This window comes from Marmota flaviventris, chromosome 12 (genome assembly GCF_047511675.1).
Source record: "Marmota flaviventris isolate mMarFla1 chromosome 12, mMarFla1.hap1, whole genome shotgun sequence".
Taxonomy (NCBI): Eukaryota; Metazoa; Chordata; class Mammalia; order Rodentia; family Sciuridae; genus Marmota; species Marmota flaviventris.
The window spans coordinates 30009186-30030891 of NC_092509.1; the positions used below are offsets into that span (position 1 = coordinate 30009186).

General features: G+C 37.6%; 1 protein-coding gene across 4 annotated transcripts in view; it reads right to left on the reverse strand.

Moving 5' to 3' along the window:
• Positions 1-21706, reverse strand: part of Thnsl1 (threonine synthase like 1) — a 115808-nt gene that overhangs the window by 35941 nt on the left and 58161 nt on the right. The window contains exon 2 of one of the 4 annotated variants that reach the window (XM_071599824.1): positions 2939-3024. The exons of 2 other annotated variants lie outside the window; for them this stretch is intronic. The gene's annotated coding sequence lies outside the window, so the exon portion shown is untranslated. Of the gene's footprint in view, positions 1-2177; positions 2195-2938; positions 3025-21706 lie in introns of those variants that run through there. One more of the 4 variants, XM_071599826.1, reaches the window with a different exon arrangement.

The window sequence follows — 21706 nt, forward strand, 5'->3', positions numbered from 1 at the left end:
TGAAACATTGATATTCTGCTTTATTCCCTAATTCCCTGTGCATATTTCACTAAATTGTGTTATGTTTTTCATTTGGGTCCTTTCTGTTAACTATTTTGTGAATTTTAAAATTACTTTTTATAAGATTTTATAATCTATTTAGCAATAAGTTTATGTAAATGGAACTGTCATCCACTGAAAATAAGAATCTATACATTTTATGAAATGTTAAATTAGGAAAAGTTAGTAAAACAGGAAACTATAACATATCAGTGAATATGACAATTTCTATCACTTACACTGATTTTTTATCCTGTAGACAATCCTTCAAGCTTTTTTATAAACAGAATTTGAGAGCATTGGTGAAAAACTTCATTAATTAAATGTTTATATATAAATTTTTGAAAATTCATTTTAAACTTTTTTTTAACATCCCTTGTGAGATTTAAAATGCATCTTTTTCATTCCTTTGTTAATCCTAGGACAGACATAAAATAAAAGATAGTGTTTGATAAATACAAAAGACGGTATATGATAGATTCTCACTAGCCAGATGCTATTGAAGATAGGCTAACAGTTTCAACAGTGAACCCAAAATGTATTGTTATATAACTGTAACAGAAACTCAGTTCTTGCTTACATAACAGCACTATACTGTAAACAAGTCAATAAGACCCCTTTTCCATACTGTTGCATAGAAACCCAGACTTTCAGACTGGGTAGATTCTATCCTGTGCAGAGCTGGGGAGTGCCATGTTGAGGCCTGAGTAAGCAATCACAGTTGCTTTAGCAAAGTAACTCCAGCTCTTAGCTGTCTTATAACATAAGCTTAAATTTTCCATTTCCAGCACTGTCCATGTGAACTAGAGTGGGGTTTCCCGTGTTTCGTGGTCACTCAGAGACTCAATCTCCTTTTGTCTAGTGGCTCCCCTGGTGCAGTCAGCTTTCCCTGTCAGAGTTAAGGATAAGATGTCGAGTATTTTATGTGTAAAATTATTGCTATACATACTTTTTAATAAAGTAATTCAAAATCATTAACAATGCAAAAATATTCTGATTATTTCAGCCTTATAGATGGTATACTTTGGAATCATGTGTGGGAGCTGCCTTAAATGTTAAAATGATAACTGTGACTTTAATAACAGATTTTTTTCTTGCTTTCTGTAAATGCTCACTAAAAATTCCAGCTGTTTTTCCATGACCCACAGTGTTGTGCTAGATGGACTTCATCCCCTTTCATTTCCCTTCCTAGGGAAACCTGCCTGTCCATTGTTCCTGGGAGGACATTCGCTACCATGAGACCCCAGCCTTGGAGAAATCCAGTGCAGTCTCTCTCCAGTCTCTCTCTCTCTCCTTCCTCTCTCTCTCTCTCTCTCTCTCTCTCTCTCTCTCTCTCTCTCTCTCTCTCTCTCTCTCTCCCTGCCTTGTTTTCCTGGGTCATCCTATCAATCAGAAGAGGCATAGACACCTGACTCAGGGGGTCAGCCAGTCACTGATCAGATTCTCTTGAGATCATGAAAGACAGACTGCAGTCTTATGGTAGTAGACACCTGAGTCTAAAAGGTCAAATGTCATTACTGTAGCTAGTTTGACTTGGTTTCTGTTCCTGCTCCAAAGAACTCTGAGTAGAATAAAGATTGGATATAATCTGATCCTTTGCTATGATCTCTTCTGCTTGAGTCCTTGAAATGCAGCCTTTTTCCTTCCCTTTGTAACCAATGTACTCAAAACGCTGAGGTTCTAGAGGCTTCCCAGACCTACACACATGGTTTCCTCTGCCCAGAAAACTAGCCTTTTCTTCCTCTCTTCCTGTGAGTCTACTTAGCAAATCCCTGGCCTTCAAGGGTCAGTTCACATCACATTTCTGTAGCACCCCTCTTTGATTCCTTAGAATCCAGCTTTATGTTACAGCATTAATCATGTTGTATTATATGTGTCTGGATATTTTTCTATTTCCCGTGAGACTGCAAGTTTCCTGAGGGAAAAGGCTGTGTATCCTTTATCTGCATTCCTTAGATACTATAAAATAGCTGGTGGATAGAATATAGTAAAGAAATCTTTTATTGAATAAATTCATCAACAATATCCAAACATGAATTTTAATGATCCAGTAGTATTTTTTCTCATGACATAAATCAAAGGGTAGGAATTTTTTGTTTCCAAATAAACCAGTTGATACCATACCAAATAGTTGGTACCTGATCAAGTCAGGAAGAGGCAATTTCATGTAGTGGTGAAGCGTCTGGGAGATGGAGTGAAGCAGACTCACGTTCATGCCTCAGTTCAGACACTGACTGTGCTATGAAATCTTTCTCTGCTACGCTTTCCTTTTCTGTAAGATAACTCATAACTGTGCTTTGTAGCATTATGATGAGAATTACGGAAACAATATTTTTCTAACAGCATAGTCAGAAAGATGGCATGTGGAAAGACTATGAGTTTTTTGCTAACATTTCATAGTAAGAATTCTTTCAGTTCTGTAGTAGTTTTATCCAGCTGGTACTAGGCCCATTATCATACTGTCAATAGAATTTGCCAAACTAATAAAATCTGGTTGCAGGAAAGGACCTGATTGAAAGGCTTACAAATCTAACCTAAGATTAGCGTAGCCTGGTTAAACTCCTAAGTGGCACACACAGATGATAACAACTCTATATTCAGTAACTTCTATCTTTAGTAACTGGACAAATTTTGGCAATACTTTTTATGTACCTCAGAACAGACATTCCAAAATGAAAGATAAACTTAAAGTAATTATTCCACAGTTACTGAGGGGAAATATCTGCAAGACTGTTTCCAATAAAGCCTCATGGGTAATATTTACTAGTGAATTAATGGAGCTCAGGACCTGATCTCAAGTCTGGGAGTACAGTTCACTGTTCTCAGGACCTTAGAGAAAAATGCATATGAAATAAAATGCACTTGAACCTTAGCAACGTCTTGAAGAAACATCTCTCACCTAAATAAGTCTAATCAGTCCAATCAGCATTCACTCCCAGTGATCAAAATATAAGGAAGACAAACCATAATCAAAAGGTAATTAGGCTAGAATAGAAAGAAAAAAGATATACAGATTATTTTATAATAATCTCTTCAGCTTCCCCCCCCCCACCCCCAACAAGGGTACGTGGGAGACCAGCCTATCATCTCGGAGGCACCAACTGTCCGAACCGCCCTCCAACAGAGGTAGTGAAGCGCACTAGACCAGCTAGTGTTTCCAGTGCTGAGCGAGAGGGTGAAGTGTCTCGACCCTGCCCGCCATCCAACCTGGCCCACAATCACACCGAGTCGGGAGATGAGTCAACCGTGAAGGTGCAATAATCTCAACTTTACTGTGTCAGGGATAAGGTTATATGGTGATAGAAGGGACTAAGAAGAGACAGTAGTGAGAACCAATAAAGGGCAGTTACGTTACTATCACTAAGGGGCCTAGGCAGATTTCAGATTGAATCATTAGGCGGGGCTAAAGTCAAAAGCCCAAAAACGCCAATCCAGCCAGGTCACATAAACAGAAATGCTAACCCATGAGGCCGGCTCAGCCAACACCCAATAATGGCCGCAGTCCCAAGGGAGGTAAAAGGTCCCAACATTCAGCTAACATAGCTCATTCATTGTCATTCAACAAATATTGGCTGTGTCTATTACATGCTGGAAACTTCTAGAAGCTGGGTACATAGGAGTGAACAAAATAGTTATGCTAGGAAGATATAAATCATCACACAAATGAGTTTATAATTATAAATTTGGTGTTTTGGGAAAAAAATAGTATATTATACAAAAGACTATCAAGGGAGTCCTAAATCAGATTCTGTAGGAGCTGACATCTAAAATTAGACTAGGGAATTTTAGTAGAAATTTGGAGACGTGGGAAAGAGAAGAGCTGAGGAAGGCAAAGAATTCAAAGTAGAATAACATGCAAAGGATCAGAGGCACCCATAGGAGGGAGGCAGCCATTGGGAGGAAGGTACTAACTGAAGATGAAAAAAGAAGCTGGGTCATTCACGTGTTTTTGGCAGAGAGGTGGCACCATGCAAACTACACTTATTATTTATTTATGGAAGAATGTATGTGTGTACTGGGGATCAACTCAGGATCTTGCACATGCTAGACAAGCTTTCCACCTCTGAGATAAATGCCCAAACCTGTAATCTTTTTTTAGTAGTCCCTTACTACATGGTACAGACCAAGGTTACAGTAAGGAAGATGAAGCTCAGTTGTTGACCTCAACAAATATTTTGGTGGTAAAAATATAATTTGGTAATGGGTTGAAAGGATAGGAAGAGGAAAGTTTCAAGGATGACAACAAAATTCAGAGTTGAGCAACCAGGAAGTTGGGGTGCCACTTTCTGAGCTGAGGAAATCTAGAGGAGAATATAAAGAAGAAATCAAGAATACAATTTTAGATATGTTATGCTTTCAACAATTTTGTGACATTCAGTTGGAAATTTAGGTTGATCAAGAGATAGATTAGAGACCGGGAGAGATTCGAGTCAGAAAACAGATCTGGAGTAGAATGATAAATCTAGGAATTCATCAGAGTGAATAAGATTGTCACCCTGGGACAAAGCAATGTCAAATGAATGTGCACTCTACCGTTTGGAAATCGGATGGGAGACTTGGAATAAGTAGGTAAAACATCAGAGAAGTCAGAATAGGTTCTTAACACCTTTCCAAGACTTCCTCTCCCCTGCCCATATCTATACTGGTGTTCCTGCCTCTGTTTTGTTTTTATAGTCCAAAGTCTCCCATCGAAATCCTTTTCTCTCTCTAGATAGGGTAATGTCACTGGCCAATGCTATAGCATGAGCATATGACTCCATGTGCCTATTAATACAATCGTATTAATACAGTTTCAACACTCATGGAAGGTAACTTCAATATCTCAAGAATGCTTTAAAGCAGTGAAGGAGGCTACTCCTTGCTAATATCCCAACTCTCATGAGGCCCATCTAATTCTCCCATTTCCAAGTTCTTCTTAGCAAACCAGGCAAGGTGATTTGTTCACGTTTTAGTCATTTTTTTTTTCTGCTGCTATACCCAAAAGACCTGACAAGAACAATTTTACAGGAGGAAAAGTTTATTCTGGGGCTCACAGTTTCAGAGGTCTCAGTCCATAGATGGCTAGCTCCACTGCTCTGGGCCCTAAGTGAGGCAGAACATCATGACAGAAGAGTGTGGTGGAGAAAAAGTGGCTCAGGACATGAAACCAGGAAGCAGAGAGAGATTCCTCTCACCAAGGATAAAAGATATACTCCAAAGACACACTCCAAATGACCCACCTCCTCCAGCCACACCCTACCTGCCTGTATTTACCACCCAGTTAATCTATATTAGAGGATTAATGCAACAATTAGATTAATGCTCTCATAACCCAATCTATTCACATCTAAGCTTTCTTGCATTGTCTCACACAATGAGCTTTTGGGGAACACCTCATAACTAAACCATAACAGTTTAAAAACACTGATTAAGAAACAAACATGGATAAGGGACAAAAAGAGCAAGATGATTTTTTTGGAGGGTTACTTTCTTATGAGAGATGTCATATATATATTTAAATCAACAAGTTTTATTCTAATAGAAAGTTGTATGGCTTGGAGAATCACTGTTTCCTCATCTGTAAAACAAAGAAATCGAACTTGATTTTGTCCGACCCTCCTTTGAGTTCTGTCTATAACTATAAAGCTAAACTATACAATACTATTTTCAACTTAGCTCCAACAAAAGTTTGGTCTTCAAACTGATCAGAGTGCTAGAAAACACTCAGGGATCCAGAGCCCATGAGTTGCCTCAACACTTACCAACCTCAAACCATCAACCGCCACACTAGAAAGAATGTTAAGCAAAGTGAAAATGTCACTAATTTTTAGATCTTTAGAGGATGAAAACTTCTTTAATAATTTGAGGTTGTCAACCACAGCATGTTGCTCACCCTAAAGATTTTAAAATACACAATCTAAGAAACTGATGCTAAAAGGAAATATATAGGAGCAACAGGAGAGCAGAGGAGGGGGGAGGGATGGGAGGAGAAAAGTAAAAACAAGAAACAGGATATACCCTTTTGTCTAGAAAGAGTGGTCCCAATTACAAAAGAACATTCTTGATGATCATGCCATATTCTCCATATTCTTAGGATAATATTAGCCCACCCACAACAGGGTCATGTCTTCATAGTAAAAAAAAAAAAAAAATGTTGAGTGAGGTCAGAGGTGGTAGCATGTTTTTTTTCTTTTTTTCACACATCATGTACCTGATGAAATGAAAGTGAAACTAGCACCTGAGCAAGTGAATGCCAATTATACCTGCAAACTGAAAAATATTGTTCCCCTGGATTGATGTAAAAGGGTCATATTATTTTTTAAAACTTATTATTTTTAAAAAGCACATATTATTTTTAAAAACTTCACATGCAGATATGGCCTTTAGATGCAAAATGCTTATTCTAAAGAGTGCTGCTTGTATAGGAAATAAGACTGGATAGGTGATATATATGTACTTTTGTTAAAAAGTGTCATAACTTAAGCAGTGTGATCTATGAAGCAAGAAAACACTTATTTAAATGACATTGCTAATGAAGAAAACATGTGTGGAATTCTTTTGGAATAAAAAGTATTCATCTCACCCCTAAACCTCTGCCACCAGGTTCTCCTTCCCTGAAACAACTAATGTTATAATTTTAATTATTTTCAGAAATATTTTATAAAAGCAAGGGCACATACACACACAAATATACATATATAGTAATATGACATGCATATCTAGATTGCTTTCACTTTTGTTTTAATTCAAATAAGAGCATGCAATAATATTTGCCTTTTTCAGTGAGTAATATTATAGAACTCTTTTGTCAATACAGAATGTTCTGTATTTCTTCTAATGAGTGTATAGTCCTGAATTGTATAGATAAATAAAATATACTTCACCAGTGCCCTGTTGATAGGTATTTAAGTTATTTCATTTCTTTTAATATTTGCTTTTAAAAGCAATGAACTTGAAAATACATCATTTTGTATATTTTTTTATGTATTTGTGGATATTATTCCCAGGAATTAAAAAATTAAGTTAAAAGTTACAAGGTGCACTTGTAATTTTATTAGGCACTAGTTTTATTTTGCTTCCCCTGACCCCCCGTCAAAAAAAAAAGTATGATTAGGTTGTATATATACATGGTCCAAAATTTTCACTTAATCAGAAATAAAATAAGGAGAATAAGTAAGTTATCCCTCATGCCCTTTTCCTATAGCCACTTTATTCTTCTCAGAAGCAACCACAAGGTTTTTTGTGTATCTTTTGTGTATCTTTCCAAATAATATTCCATAAGTATGTATGTGCATAATATAAAAAACCTATATATTTATATAGAGGAGAGTTACACCTATTTGACAGACACTTGGTTGTCCTTTTTTTCAGTCTCTGGGGAATCAGAAGACTCCTGCCAAAAAAGACATCCTGTATCAATATAAGCATTCATGTTAGAAATAGATTTTTTGTTGTCTCATTCTTTATCAGCCACACACTATCAATAGTGTGGATCTCATTAAGGAAGGAATGGTTTTATTGGCTTTCAAAGTGCCTATGTTTTCATTCTGGATAGAAGAGAGGCAATGGATATGGGATCCTGCCCTGCCCTGGGCCACACTGTGTTGAATTTGCCTGTCTAGATTTCTTGGAACCATCTGAGATCTGCTTTCAACCCCCTGGTGGTGAGGTCTGCATTGGGTCTACTTCTTCCAGTGTTTTATGTTTTTCTGTTTCTTGATTTCCTTTTCCCATACTGGGCGGCTATTCACTTATTTAGATTGCAAGCTACATACAGAGAAAACCTGGGTTGGATCTCCTCTTTTCACTTTCATCTCTCCATGCAAACAACACACTTGGTTCTTCTCTTTCTTACTATCTTGCTAAAGCAGTCAACTTGCCACAGTATTCGAACTTTTTCCAACTAGTTTCCTGGAAGGGTAGATAGGCATGTGGCTTTTCTTCCATGACAGTCCAAGTGACAATTTACCAAATGGTTTGCCAAGGAATAACAAGGGTCAACAGCTTTCCCATCACCTACATACCACCTTATTCAATGACTATTATGAGGACTTGAAGTTTTCTAAGATCCAGAAATCAAAGTCTTACCTTTTATAGGACTCTATTCCAATGATATGATAATGACTGTAGTATCACCTAAGGGGATATAACTGGTTCAGAGTTTGCTATTACATGCTCACAGCCCCTTAGTCACGAAAAGAGTTAAGGTGAAGTGAAGTGTCCAATTAAAGTTTCTTGTAAGCAAGGAAAACAAAAAACAGAGGGACTGAGCAGCTGTCGACATTTTTTTTTTTTTTTTTCTATTCCCTGGTTTTTCTGGGCCAACACAGAGGACAAACCTTAATCTTGTGCAATTCCCACCCATGAGCTGTGCTGTTTTGGACTAAAGCAAGTTTCTTTTATCTTTATTGGCTTTGAGGAGACAGTCCATTTTTTTTTTTTTTTTCCTGGATAAGCTTGGTCGTTGTACATAGCCAGCAGGCTTCGGCTTTAGGCCCAGAGCACCCTGGAGGCCACATGTGGTTTAATCTGGACAAACGCTTTGAAACAAATTCCCTGGCTTTCCTTCGGCATTATTGAGATGACAGGCAGCTGCCACCCACATGGTTAGATGATGTCCAGCACTGGCTAACATGAGTGTCCTATGTGAATAGATGGTATAAACAGTGAGATGGGTGAGTTGGGCCTGAAATTATAACAGAATTTGGACTACCACCTTACTGTACCATGAAATTGTTTTGCTCTTTTGTAAATGTGCCTAAAGCTTTTTGAAAATTGCTTTGACACACCCTTTGGGGAATTAAAATATAGTAGTAAATCCTAAAAGACTCTGTTTTCTCTAGGCACATTTTATAACATAAAAAAATAAAATGAAAAATGTGCCAAAATTCTGAGTCCTCAAAGTTTCTACTTATTTTCAGTATTAGCCAAGCAAGTTAATGATAATTGACCATTATACTTTTTTAAAAGTTAAAAAAAGGAAAAGTTCTCCAAAGTAAAAAATGTAAGCCAAATGCCTTAACTTAATCAGAATAATCCCCTTCACAAAAGATATATTGTTCTATTGTTATTCAGTTTTATGTTCCTATTATTATCTCATGAGATATAAATATACTTTAAGTATTATCTGGCATTGATTTATTATATGGTGTTTTTAATAGCTAAATTACTTGTCATGTAAATAGAATTGAATTATAGTGAATCTTTAGATATTTTATTACTACAGTCCTCTTAATACAGACACCAAGGCCAAATTTCTCAAAATAGATTATTAAACTATTATTAAATTATTAGATTCTTTTAAAATTTGCATCAGAACTCAAATACTCTATAGACAGCTTATTCAACTTTTTAATATAAAAGGAATTCCAAAAGTAATTTGCTAACTAATATTTTATAGGGATCTTATGGAGTTTGATTTGTACCCCACCCCTATTCTACATATTAAACTTCTACTTTTCTATTATAACAGATAATACTTTACTTATTCATCTTTTTGCATACTTGTATATTATTAAATCTAAAATTTCCTTATAGTAAGATTTATTATTTTCTTATATACCACTGAGGGAAAAAAGTCTCAAACACATTTTCTTATCTCTTGAGACTTTTATTTTATACTAGTTGAAACAGCTTTTTTTTAAAATTAAGACAATTTTTCTTCATGTACTCTTTTTAAAAAATTAATAGAGTTCATTTGAGAGGGAAAAAAATTCACAAATTGGACAATGTCTAGAACCAGAGCAGGTTCTGAGAATTCTACCCAACAGCAGGATCAGATACCTTTTTAGAAAAATCAAAGTGAAGCATAGAAACCAGTGAAGTAGGTTAAAGCCTAAATAGCTTATGGGCTACAGGGCCTCCTGTGATCAACCAGATTTCAGTTACTGTGATTAACTGAAATCTGGTCTATTGTGATTTGGTCTATTGATCCTAGTCTACTATAAGAGCCCAGTCCAAATTAATGGCCTCTTACAGTTTTATTTAACAGTATACAACTTAGAAAAATGAGCTGGTAATGTGTTTTTTCAAACATCATTTTCATGTTCTCTAATGTAATATAAAAAGATGAAGGTGAATCCAATCTTTAAAAATCTTTACATTAACAGTAGACTCAGTTGTATCACTTTTTCACTCAAAGGTGTCCGGGTCCATATTTTGCTACATTTTCTGTGCCATGGGGGAGAGGGGTAATACAACTTGTCATATAAAAGGGCTCTACAGTTGTCTCTGGGATTTTATGCCAAACTGCTGACATTGGTCATTCCCCCCATGACAGCCACTTCCTTCCATTAGTATCAAACTTTGCCACTCAGCTGTTTCCACGTCTAGCTGTATACAAGAACTTTTCATTTCATGAATAAATAGTAGTGTAATATTTTGGGGTTTTTTGTTCTAATTAGTAATAAAAGTAATGTAATATTTTGTAAGATATTTTAAATGTCAGTTAATGTATATGGAGTCAATCATAGACAAAACTCAGTGGAAATGACAATGACCAAGTTGGCCCATGTGTGTCTAATGCTGCTTACATCATAGCTGCCATCTGGTTGAGAGTGACTATGAGACACCATCAATTCTAAAGTAGCATGAATTCAAAGATATACAAATATGAAAAGTATAGTGCATCTCAGGAGAAAAGGAGTATGGCGCTGGCTCTGCTACCTAAACATGCTGCTCTTCCTAGAGACCACCCCATCTTTTAAGATCTAGCACAGAGCCAGTTTGTTGTAAAAGGCTTCCATAATTATAACCCTGTTTGATATTCAATTTTGCTCACAGAACCCACATGTCCATTTATGAGGTCGTATGTCACATTTGCTCTCTTCTTCAGAACAAATACTTGGGATCAAGGATGAGAATTCTATGATATTGCTTAGCAGACCTCTCAGTTGAGACCTGGCAAGATGCCCTCTTGGGAAATTGAGGCTGAGTGCAATAGCAGTGGCCACCAACCCATTTGATGGGTTGTTTAGTAAACTCATAGTTTGATTATTGGATGTGCCAATGTTGTGAAGGAAATAGTTTCTCTTACCTCTTCCTCATCTAACACCTTTCAAATATTCAATCCGTTGGCTTCAAATATACAAAGAGTTGGGCTTGAATCCCAAATGGTGTTTAATTTGTGTAACTTAGACATTTGAGTGGAAATTTTCTACAGTGATTATCCTTCCATTTAATGGGGGGAAAGTTTTGTTCCTATGGTAACCATTAGAATAGTGCATACTTACTATACTTCTAAAATATGCAGTCCATCCTTATGGGAATACACATCATCTTAAAAGGATTTTTCCCCTTTCAATAAACATTGATTTTTTTCTCCCCTTTTCACCTGATTTCAGAATAAAATAAAACTTTGTTTGGAAGAATTGCTAAGAAAGAGCTTCAGGAAATGAGAACCATGAATGGGCTGGGCCCCTTACAGCTGTCATGGGAGAGCAGCTCCACAGTCCTCAAGTGGTTTCTGGGAACACATGCCCAGTCCCTCCATAGCTGTATTTCTCCCAGACTCTTTGTATTTTCCATGCATCATCATGTTTGCTGTGTTTGGGATGTTGCTATGCAAAATGATATAAAAGAGTAAGTTTTTTTTTTTTTTCCTAAGGCAATCAAGCTGAGCAGATGCAAGTTTAGGATGATGCAAAAGTTTCTTAGAACAGTTTTAGAATTCCTTGGGGAATGGTTAAGAATGTTCATGATAAGGAAGGATAAAGGCCTACTTGACAAACTTCACTGGTTCCAGGGGTTTTGTAACTATTGACAGCATTTAAGTAGCAGTTTTGAAAAGTGTTTTTATTTGTACTTTTGCAAACAAGAGGCCCTCTCCAGCTTTTTTCTTCAAATTCACTGGTCTCTGTATTTTTCTTTTAAAAAGTATATGCTACAAAAAATATGCTACAATATTATTAAAGCAAAGAAAAAATATAGCAAAACTCCAATTTATACTTGTGTTAGAAAAGTTAGCATCGTGGCCTCATTTTCCATTTTCTTCTTTATTTTTTGTATGAATTTTTTTACAAGCTCACTTATAGAAAGACATCTGTGGATTCTGTAGTTCTGTGATAGACATGTAGAAGAGGAGTGATGAAACATTTTCTGTAGGTCTTAAGCATGTAACCCTTCATCCTCATCAACCATGACCTATTGAGTAATGAGTTCTGAGCCTTCATAGCTAAAGGAGTAGCCTGGAGCCAGATGTGGTGACACACACCAGTAATCCCAGCTACTTGGGAGACGGAGGCAGGAGAATTGCAAGTTTGAGACCAGCCTGGACAACTTAATGAAACCCTGTCAATAAACAAATAAATAAATAGGCTGTGGATGTAGCTCAGTGGTACAGCTGCACTAGATTCAATCCCTGGTGTCTTTCTCTCTCTCTCTCTCTCTCTCTCTCTCTCTCTCTCTCTCTCTCACACACACACACACACACACACACGAAAATAAAAAAACATTTAAGAACTGAAATCATTTGTCTTGCTACTTACAAAAAAGCCAAATACAAGGGTTGAGAAAGTAGAGAGAGTGAGTGCCCATATATGATATAACTTCTGTGCCTCCAAAGATATCCGAATATGGGATAAGTAGGTGATACTTAACATCCTACCTGCCTTCATCGCCTTGGTACAGTGTCTGAAATTTCACTATCAAGTCTTATCAAGGACTATTGAATTAGCTTCCAGTGGATAGAGGGGCCCCAGCAGAAGGAGTCAGAGCCAAATAGAGCAGAATAAAATAAAACTTTGTTTGGAAGAATTGCTAAGGAAAAGCTTCAGGAAATGAGAAGTTATATGTGCCTAACAGTGGGCAAGGCAGGTCTAGGTAAAACACTACCAGGTCTAGGGAGGATCTTAGACAACTTAATATGGAAGATGCTGGCTACTTGATGAGCAGGACTGTGGGCATGCATGAAAAGGAGATTGGCTGACAGCATGGAAAGCTCTTCCTACTTTCTAAGTCTACTGTGTTGGCTCCGCAAGACATCCCATTTGTGCCTTCTCAGACCTCCAGGCAGGAGTACCACAGAATGGTTTATGATCTGCTTCCTTTGTATATCAGCTCTGGAAAAGGATTATTAGTATAAAAGACAAAGCAAAAGGGACACAGAGGAGGTCCTCCCTCTTGGGCTTGGGAAAACCTGTTCCTGATAACAAAATCAGGGAGAGCCCAAGAACATCTATAGATAGGCTTTTTTTTTTTTTTTTTTTTTTTTTGGTACTGGAGATTGAACTCAGGGGCACTCGACCACTGAGCCACATTCCCAGTCCTATTTTGTATTGTATTTAGAGACAAGGTCTCACTGAGTTGCTTAGCACCTCGTTTTTTTGCTGAGGCTGGCTTTGAAATCGCCATTCTCCTGTCTCAGCGTCCCAAGCCACTGGGATTACAGGTGCGTACCACCACACCCAGCATAGATAGGCTTTTAAAAGTCTAGCTGTTGACAATTTCCGTAAACACTTTCTACTATTTGCAGTTCCCAGTGATGATCAGAACTACCAGAAGTTTCATTTATGGGAATATGTTTAGATCCTTTTAGAAAAAGATATTGATTTATCATATCTCCTTATGTCTTTAGGCTTTAGCTGATCTCTTTCAGTCTTGGATGTCAGGTCATAATTATTTGAACAATATATATCTTACACATACAGGGATTACTACTATCTAAATAAAGGCATAAAGGAGGGGCAGGATCATGATGAGACTGCTGAAAAGTCTATTATAAAATTTGTTCAAGGCCCTGAATATAGAATTAAGCAAAGAGTAAAGCAATGAACAATATTAGGGCTTAATGAATGAAAGAAAAGAAATAAAATTCATGATCTTTCATGCTCTACCTTCACGGACAGTATTCAGCTCATTTGAAGGGGTATTCTCATTTGTAAGAACTAAAGCCTTTCATCATTTCTGGGCATGGTGTCCATTAAAGGCAGACCGGGTGGTATCAGCTGCACATGATGAAAGAAATCACACAGTTTCATTATATAGAGTAATGACAGAAGAATGGCCAGTCCAGACCAGCTGCATCCACCTCTGCCACTCTCTCTCTCTCTCACACACACACACATACACACACACACACACACACATGCACACACACCAGGATAGAAGACTTAGAAGGTCTGATTTTGCAGAGAGGGAAATTGAACTCGGAACCCACGGAATCTGGAATCTTTCCGGACTGTTATGATGAAAAAAGCAATGGATCTTGCTCATAATAGGGAGAAAATTTGTTTATTATGTTAGGTTAAAAATAACTCAGTTATTATAACTTTTCAAAGCCATGAATAGCCAATAAAATGAAGAAGAGACTGGTCACATTTTCATCTCTAGTAATAATAGCAGACAGATAGCATTTATAAGGATCTGTGTTGTTTTAAGTGATTAACCTAGGTTAATTTAGTCCTCATAATAATTCTATGATTTAAATAAGATTATCATCCTATTTTACTGACAGGGAAACCGAGGCATAGAGAGGTTAGGGAATGATCTAAGATCTCATCACTAATCATTGGCTATAGGATTGGGGAGAGCATGGAAGTTCACAAATAAAGGCATATACATACTCAGTCTCCTCAAGGGCCCCTGAAGTACACCTTACTAGGGTTTTCCTTAGTCTCTAGTATCCTTCTTGTCCATATTCCACCCAGTTTGATCCCTGTATTCTATCTGACCAAGATTGTACAAAGGAATAGTGGAAAGGGTGTCAGGGAACTGGGCTGGTAGCATAGGCTGCTCAGTTGATATTGGAAAGTGTCTCAGATGAAAGGTATTTCTGATGTCCAGAAGAAGGCCCACAGCACTGGGGGAAAGGACTACAGAAGGCTAGAGGGTATTGCAGTTCAAGAGAAAGTTGATAGTGCTTTGGAAGTTAATGAGAAAATTGCACATAGCATACAATGGGGTCTCTTCTTTGTTGGCCACTTTATTATAAAGCACTTTGCACAGATTTCATTTTTATCAATTAAATATGAAGGTAGTATATATATGTCAAAAGAGCAAATTGCATAAGTGTCAGGTTCAAGTTTCGTTTTCCTGGACATACCCAGAAATTTCCATTTATATTATCTTTGGGGTGTGCTTAACATTTATTTTTCTGAAAGAAGGTGATGAATCTGGCTGTATTCTTCTCAGGGTATTCTTATAGGCATCCTCTATTAAGTGAGTGTGTTAGTCTGTTTTTTGTTGCTATGACAAAATGCCTGAGAAAAATCCATTCAAAGGAGGAAAGATTTTAGCTCATGGTTTCAGAGGTTTTAGTCCATGGTCAGCTGACTCCATTGCTTGTAGGTCTATGGCAAGGCAGAAACATCATGGCTGAAGGGCATGACAGAGGAAAGCTGTCATGGTAGTTAGGAAGCAGGATGTGCAGACAGGTCCAGGGACAAAATTTAACCTCCTGTGAATTACCTCTTCCAACTAGGCCCCACCTCCTAAAATGTTCACCACCTCCTAATTGCACCATCAGTTGGGGACCAAGTCTTCAATACGTAAGCATTTCAGAGACATTTCAAACCCAAATTATACAGTGTCCAAATATTATTGGAAGCTTTGTTAGTCGACTTTTTATCACTGTGACAAAATACCTGAGATAAATAACATTAAAAGAGGAAAGGCTTATTTTGGTTCATGGTTTCAGAAGTTTCAGTCCATGGTACCTTGATTCTGTTGCTTTGGGCCTATGGCAAAGCAGTAAGCCATGGCAGGAGCATGTGGCAGAGGAGGCCCATCTACCTCAAGGCATTGAGAAATGAAGAGAGAGGAAGGGCTGGGGTCCTAATATCCTCTTCAAGGGCATTCTCCAATAATTCTTCCCACTGAGCCCCAACTATTAGATGTTCAACCATCCCTCAGTAGTACCACAGGCTGGTGACCAAGCATTTATCACATGGGTTTTAGAGGGACATTTCAGATATGGCACAGGCCAAAGCAAATATAATGCATTTTCTCAGCCAATGTTTTATTCTGAAGCTTTAATATTCATACTCATGGTATTCTTTAATGGAAAGATTAGATCACTGGGAATTCTGTACCCTTCCAAGTTACACAACCCCCACTAACTAGGAATGAGAAAAGGTTTCAGGTGGTTAAGTTATGGATTAGTTTCATTATTTTGTATTTGACCACTCTGAAACAGATTTTTTTGTTGTTGTTTTATTTTATTGTTTGAGAGTGCTAGGGATTGAACACAGGGCCTTATGCATGTTAGGCAAGCACTTTACTACTGAGCTACATAACTAACCCTATGACATTTTTAGATGCAGTGAACTCTATAGACTTGCTGAAGGTCCTATAGCTCTTTAAGGAACAAGGAAGAAGATGAAACCAGTGCTTTTCCAAGAAAAAAAAAAAGGTACAGGGAGAGCAGGATGAGAACTTACCAACAATTGAAACTGATCAAAAATGAAATGGGGTGCCCTGCAAAAGACTGAGTAGTTATCAGTAAAAGTAACCCTTGCTGAACCAGATGATCTCTAATATTCCTCCTACTCCATCTCTGATCGTTTTTGCAGAGAACTAAATTTTTCATATTCACAGACAACTAAGCTCTTGGAAATTTAAAATCATTTTTGGATACTAAGAAATTGCCAATCATAGCTTTTAGCTAATTGTACCATGCTGTGAACTTAATTTCCAAAAACCTCTCTATAGTACTGGATTCAGAATGAGAGTTGAACAAGCACATGAGGACTGTGATCCAGAGGCCCTGGGTGTATGCAAGGAACACACAAGTGAAGACGGAGGAAGGCAAAGGAGGAAAAGTGGAATAAAATGGATGACAGTGACAGTGGTACTAATGTAATCACCACAATCATTGCATCAATTATAGCTGTTCTCATTTTCCACAGGGAGGAACTGAACCTCAGGATTGAGTCCCCAGGTGGCACAGTAAATGGCAATGGCAGGTCACCATGTTGGGAGTCCTCATTCCAGGTCTGCCACCATAGCAGGCTGCTCACCTGGACAACGGCTTGCTCACCTTAACGTAAACACCTCTATATTAAAGGCAGATTTCAGAAGAAAAGTTCATTTTGGAATCCTGCTTTAAGCCTTGTCAATTTAAAACAGCATTCTGTGTGCAGTTTTAACTGTGTTGCTCAGCCTCCTGAGACTCACATTTCTTTATATGAAATGAAATAATATTAATGAACCTCAGAGGTCTATTAATATTATAAACTCCAAATTCCTATTTTGAGGGATTGGAAGAAAACAGAAAATGACTGAGCCTTTATAAAATAAAGGGTCATTGCTAAATTTTGGTTTTGCTTTTTGACTTGAACTTTTATTTGTGTTTCTCTATATTTGAAACAAAATCTATTTTTTTTATGTTCATGTTTCTGTTTTCCAGGAAACATTAAAGAATGAAAACTCTTCCACAAACTCGTGTCACATAACATATCCAAGAGGGCTTTAGACCTGTTGTCTATGGGTCTATTAGCTATAGGCCTAATGTTTTCCTTAACCTCCTAAAATTAGGGGAATAAAAAACCAAGGCCAGCATAGAAACTATTAATCTAGGAGCAGAGGTTCTTAACTAGAGATGTTTTTGCTCCCCCTGCCTCAGGAACATTTGGCTCTTCCTGAATGCACTTTCGATTGTCACGACTGGGGGTGCTACTGGCTTCTAATGGCCCAAAGCCAGTGTGGTCATTAAATACGTAGGAATACATTATAATTTATATTTTTTAATTTGTATATGTATACATGCAAATATAATGAATAAGAAACCTTCATGACAAAGAATTACAGCACTTCAAATGTCCATATATAAAAAACTCTGGTATAAACCAGGTAAAATGGCAGGGTACCATGGCACATGCCTGTAATCCCAGCGACTCAGGAGGTTGAGGCAGGAGGATTGCGAGTTCAAAGCCAGTCTCAGGAAAAGCAAGGCACAAAGCAACTCAGTAAGACTTTGTCTCTGAATAAAATAGAAAATAGGGCTGGGGATATGGCTCAGTGGCCGAGTGGCCCTGAGTTCAATCCCCAGTTCTTCCTCCGCCCCCCCCCCCAGCAAAAAAATATATATATATGGAGGTTTACATATCCGGGCACTCCCTTGACAAAAATCTTCTAAACTCCCAAACCTAGAGAACTGCTTCATGGCAGAGCTGCTCTTCATGGGAGATAGGGAAGACTCCCACATTCTCCATTCATCTTTATAGACATTCACAGAATGCCCTGTGAGGGCTTTAGACCTGTTGTCTATGGGTCAATTAGCTATAGGCCTAATGTTTTCCTTAACCTCTTAAAATTAGGGGAATAAAAAACCAAGGCCAATACTCCCCCATTCCTGGGGGAGTATTCTTTGATCATTATTTTCACCCTGTTCTTTATTTTCCTCTATAAAAAAGCATAGGGAAGGCGCTGGGGCTTAGGCTCAGTGGTAGTACACTTGCCTGGCATTTGTGAAGCACTGGGTTCAATTCTCAGCACCACATATAAATAAATAAAATAAAAGCCCATCAACAACTAAAAAATATTTTTTTAAAAAAGCATACTGGCTTTTAAGAGTTTTGGGTTGACCATCATTTTACATTTTTCATGATTTGCTTTTAACATCAGAGTTTTCCTATTCATTTTTCTTTGACAAGATACAGAAAATCTTCTCAAAATGTCTAATGTCTCTAAGAATAAGAAAAATCATTGGAAACTTATGTTTCAGCTTTTCCAGCTAACACAAAAAGGTTTCTACCATTCACAATGTTTACCATTTTTAAGTCTCATTAGTGCTAGAGATTGAACCCAAGGGCCTCTTGCATGCTAAGCACATGTTTTACCACTGAGCTATGTAGCCCCTATGCCTGCTGTTTTGAAACAGTGTTGTCTAATTAACTGGGTTGATCACAAGAAGTATACCTAATACAAGAACTCAGAAATACAAACTAGTTTTAAGGTTTAGGGGGAAAAAAAGTTGGAAAAGAATGCAGAAAGTTTATAACACCCCTACACACACACACACACACACACACACACACACACACACAAACACAAAAGTATAATAAAGGAGATAAGATGGGGACTGGAGGTGTAGCTCAGTGATAGAGTGCTTGAGTGTTTGATTAGCATGGCAAAGCCCTGGGTTCAACCCCAGCACCTGGGTTCAACTCCAGCACCAGGCAGGGTGGGGGTGGGTGGGGGGGAGGTGATATGACTTAACTATCAAGGTGAAAAGGTAATGGGCACAAAGTTCAGGTATGACTTTTATAATTTTTAAGTCAGTCTGTCTATATCACTTAAGCTCTGGCAAAATCCCCAGACGCACAGAGAAGCCTGAGTCAGCCATCTCTCATTCCTTTATTTTCTGTAAAAGGTGACTTGGGTATCAGTTCTGTGGCTAATTGTGCTGAACATGCTGAGAAATCTGAGCCAATGACATCAATCTTGAATGCTATTATATAAGAAATTATTTCTTGGTTTAGCTTTTGGCTTTACCATGCAAACTAGAGTCTTTGGGTGGGGTGGGAAGGAGGAAGGTACCGAGGATTGAACTCAGGGGTGCTTAACCATTGAGCCACATCCCCAGCCCTTTAAATCCACTTATTTGTTTGTTTATTTATTTTTATTTTGAGACAGAGTCTTACTAAGTTGCTTAGGGCCTCACTAACTTGCTGAGGCTGGCCTTGAACTTGCAATCTTCTTGTCTCAGCCTCCTAGGCTGCTAGGATTACAGGTGTGAACCACCAGGCGTAGAAGAAAACTAGATTCTCCTGAGTCTCCTGTTCCTTGGAATCACCTTGATTTAAAGTGGGTTGGAGGGGCTGGGTCTGTGGCTCAGTGGTAGAGCACTTGCCTCGCACATTCGATCCTCAGCACCACATAAAAATAAATAAGTGAAATAAAGGTATTAAAATATTCTTAAAAATGTAGAGTGGGTTGGAAAGTTCTTACATGTGTGTCATTTAGGGATGTTTGTTATTTGTAAGTTTGGTATGAATCAAAGAGAATCTGATTGATTGTTCTTCCTCAAGCTGAGAGACAGTCAGATAACCTCAACATTGGCCTGAAGTTCAGGTTCAGAAGGATCATGATAGTTTTGCTGAGATGAAAAACAGTGGGAAAAATCTAAGGTAAGGTAAGCGCGGGGAAAAAAAAAGAAAACCATGGACCACAACAACCAAATAGCATCTGAAATGGCCTATGGAAGCCAAAAGCTGCTTCATTCCAAACGCTGAGTTCGTGGCCCACTTCTGCCAACTGGGAGAATTTTTCCGTATGTATAACATCTTCCCGATTCTTTCTTAGACATTTAGAAAAAATTTCCATTTGATTTTTTAATTTAGAATTTTTAATTTGAACCAGGTGTGGTGGTGCATGCTGTAATCCTAACGGCCGAGGCAGGAGGAGCACAAGTTCAAAGCCAGCCTCAGCATTTAACAAGACCTTGTCTCAAAACAACAACAACAAAACAAAACAAAACCCCAAAACCAAAACACAAAACAACAAAAAAATGGGCTGGAGATGTGGTTCTGTGGTTAAGTGCCCCTGGGTTTAATCCCTGGTACCACCCCCAAATTTTAATTTGATCCATTTACACTTGATTCTTAGGAATAAATTATAAATATTGAGATTAGTGATGTATTTATATTTGATATAGAGCTTCTTTGAAGTATATAGTAATTGATTTTGAAGTTAGCTTTTATTATCCTTTATATTACAAACATTAAGAGCATTATATCAAGCTTTTTTAAAATTTCTAATATAAAATAAAAACTAACAAAGGGATGATTTTAAAAATAGACCTGAGCTGGGTGCAGTGGTACATACCCATAATCCCAGCTATTCAGGAGATCACAAGTTTGAGATCAGACTGGGCAATTTAAGGAGACCTTATCTCAAAAATAAAAGGGTTGTGGATGTATTTAAGTGTAGAGTACCCAATAGTGCCAAATAAATAAATAGGCCTGAATTCAGAAAATACATCACTATTAATTCTAGACAGGTAAACAAGAGAAAAACTTTCCTTTTCTTTTTTTTTTTCAGTGCTGGGGTTCAAACCCAGGGTCTCACACTTGTTGTTAGGCAAGCACTCTTCTGCAGAGCAACATCTCACCACAACAGGAGCTTTCCTTATTGAAGATTTTTGTTTCATGCTCACACGTGTGCGCACACACACGGTCAAACACACTCAGAATCATATGTTATAATATGTACAGAGCAGGTTGATATCACCACAAATAAAAGAACTTCAAGGGAAAATGTTAGCTCATATACATAAAGAAGATTTTATAGATTGTAAGTTAATTTGTAAAAAAACAGTTCAACTGGTCTGGGGTTGTGGCTCAGTAGTAAGTGCTTGCCTAGCATATGTGAAGCACTGGTTTGATCCTCAGCACCGCGTATAAAAAATAAAGGTCCATCAATAACAACAACAAGAAAATTTAAAAAAAATTCAACTGGTCTGTTTATTAATGCAGAAATCCTAACTCACTAGGAATTCCATTTAAAATTATCCAGTTTTAATAGTAGATAAGTACACTTTGCATACTTGAGACTCTGAATACATTACTTTATATAAGCCTCATAGTAATATTAAGAAACAAACAAACAAACAAACTGACATTACCATCATTGAACAGATGGGGAAAATAAAGCAAATAAATAAAGAAATTTGTCCAAGGTCAGGTAGAGTCTGGTTTTGAAGCTGAGTCTGTCTGACTTTGATCCCAAAGCCTAAAAAGGAACATGTAAA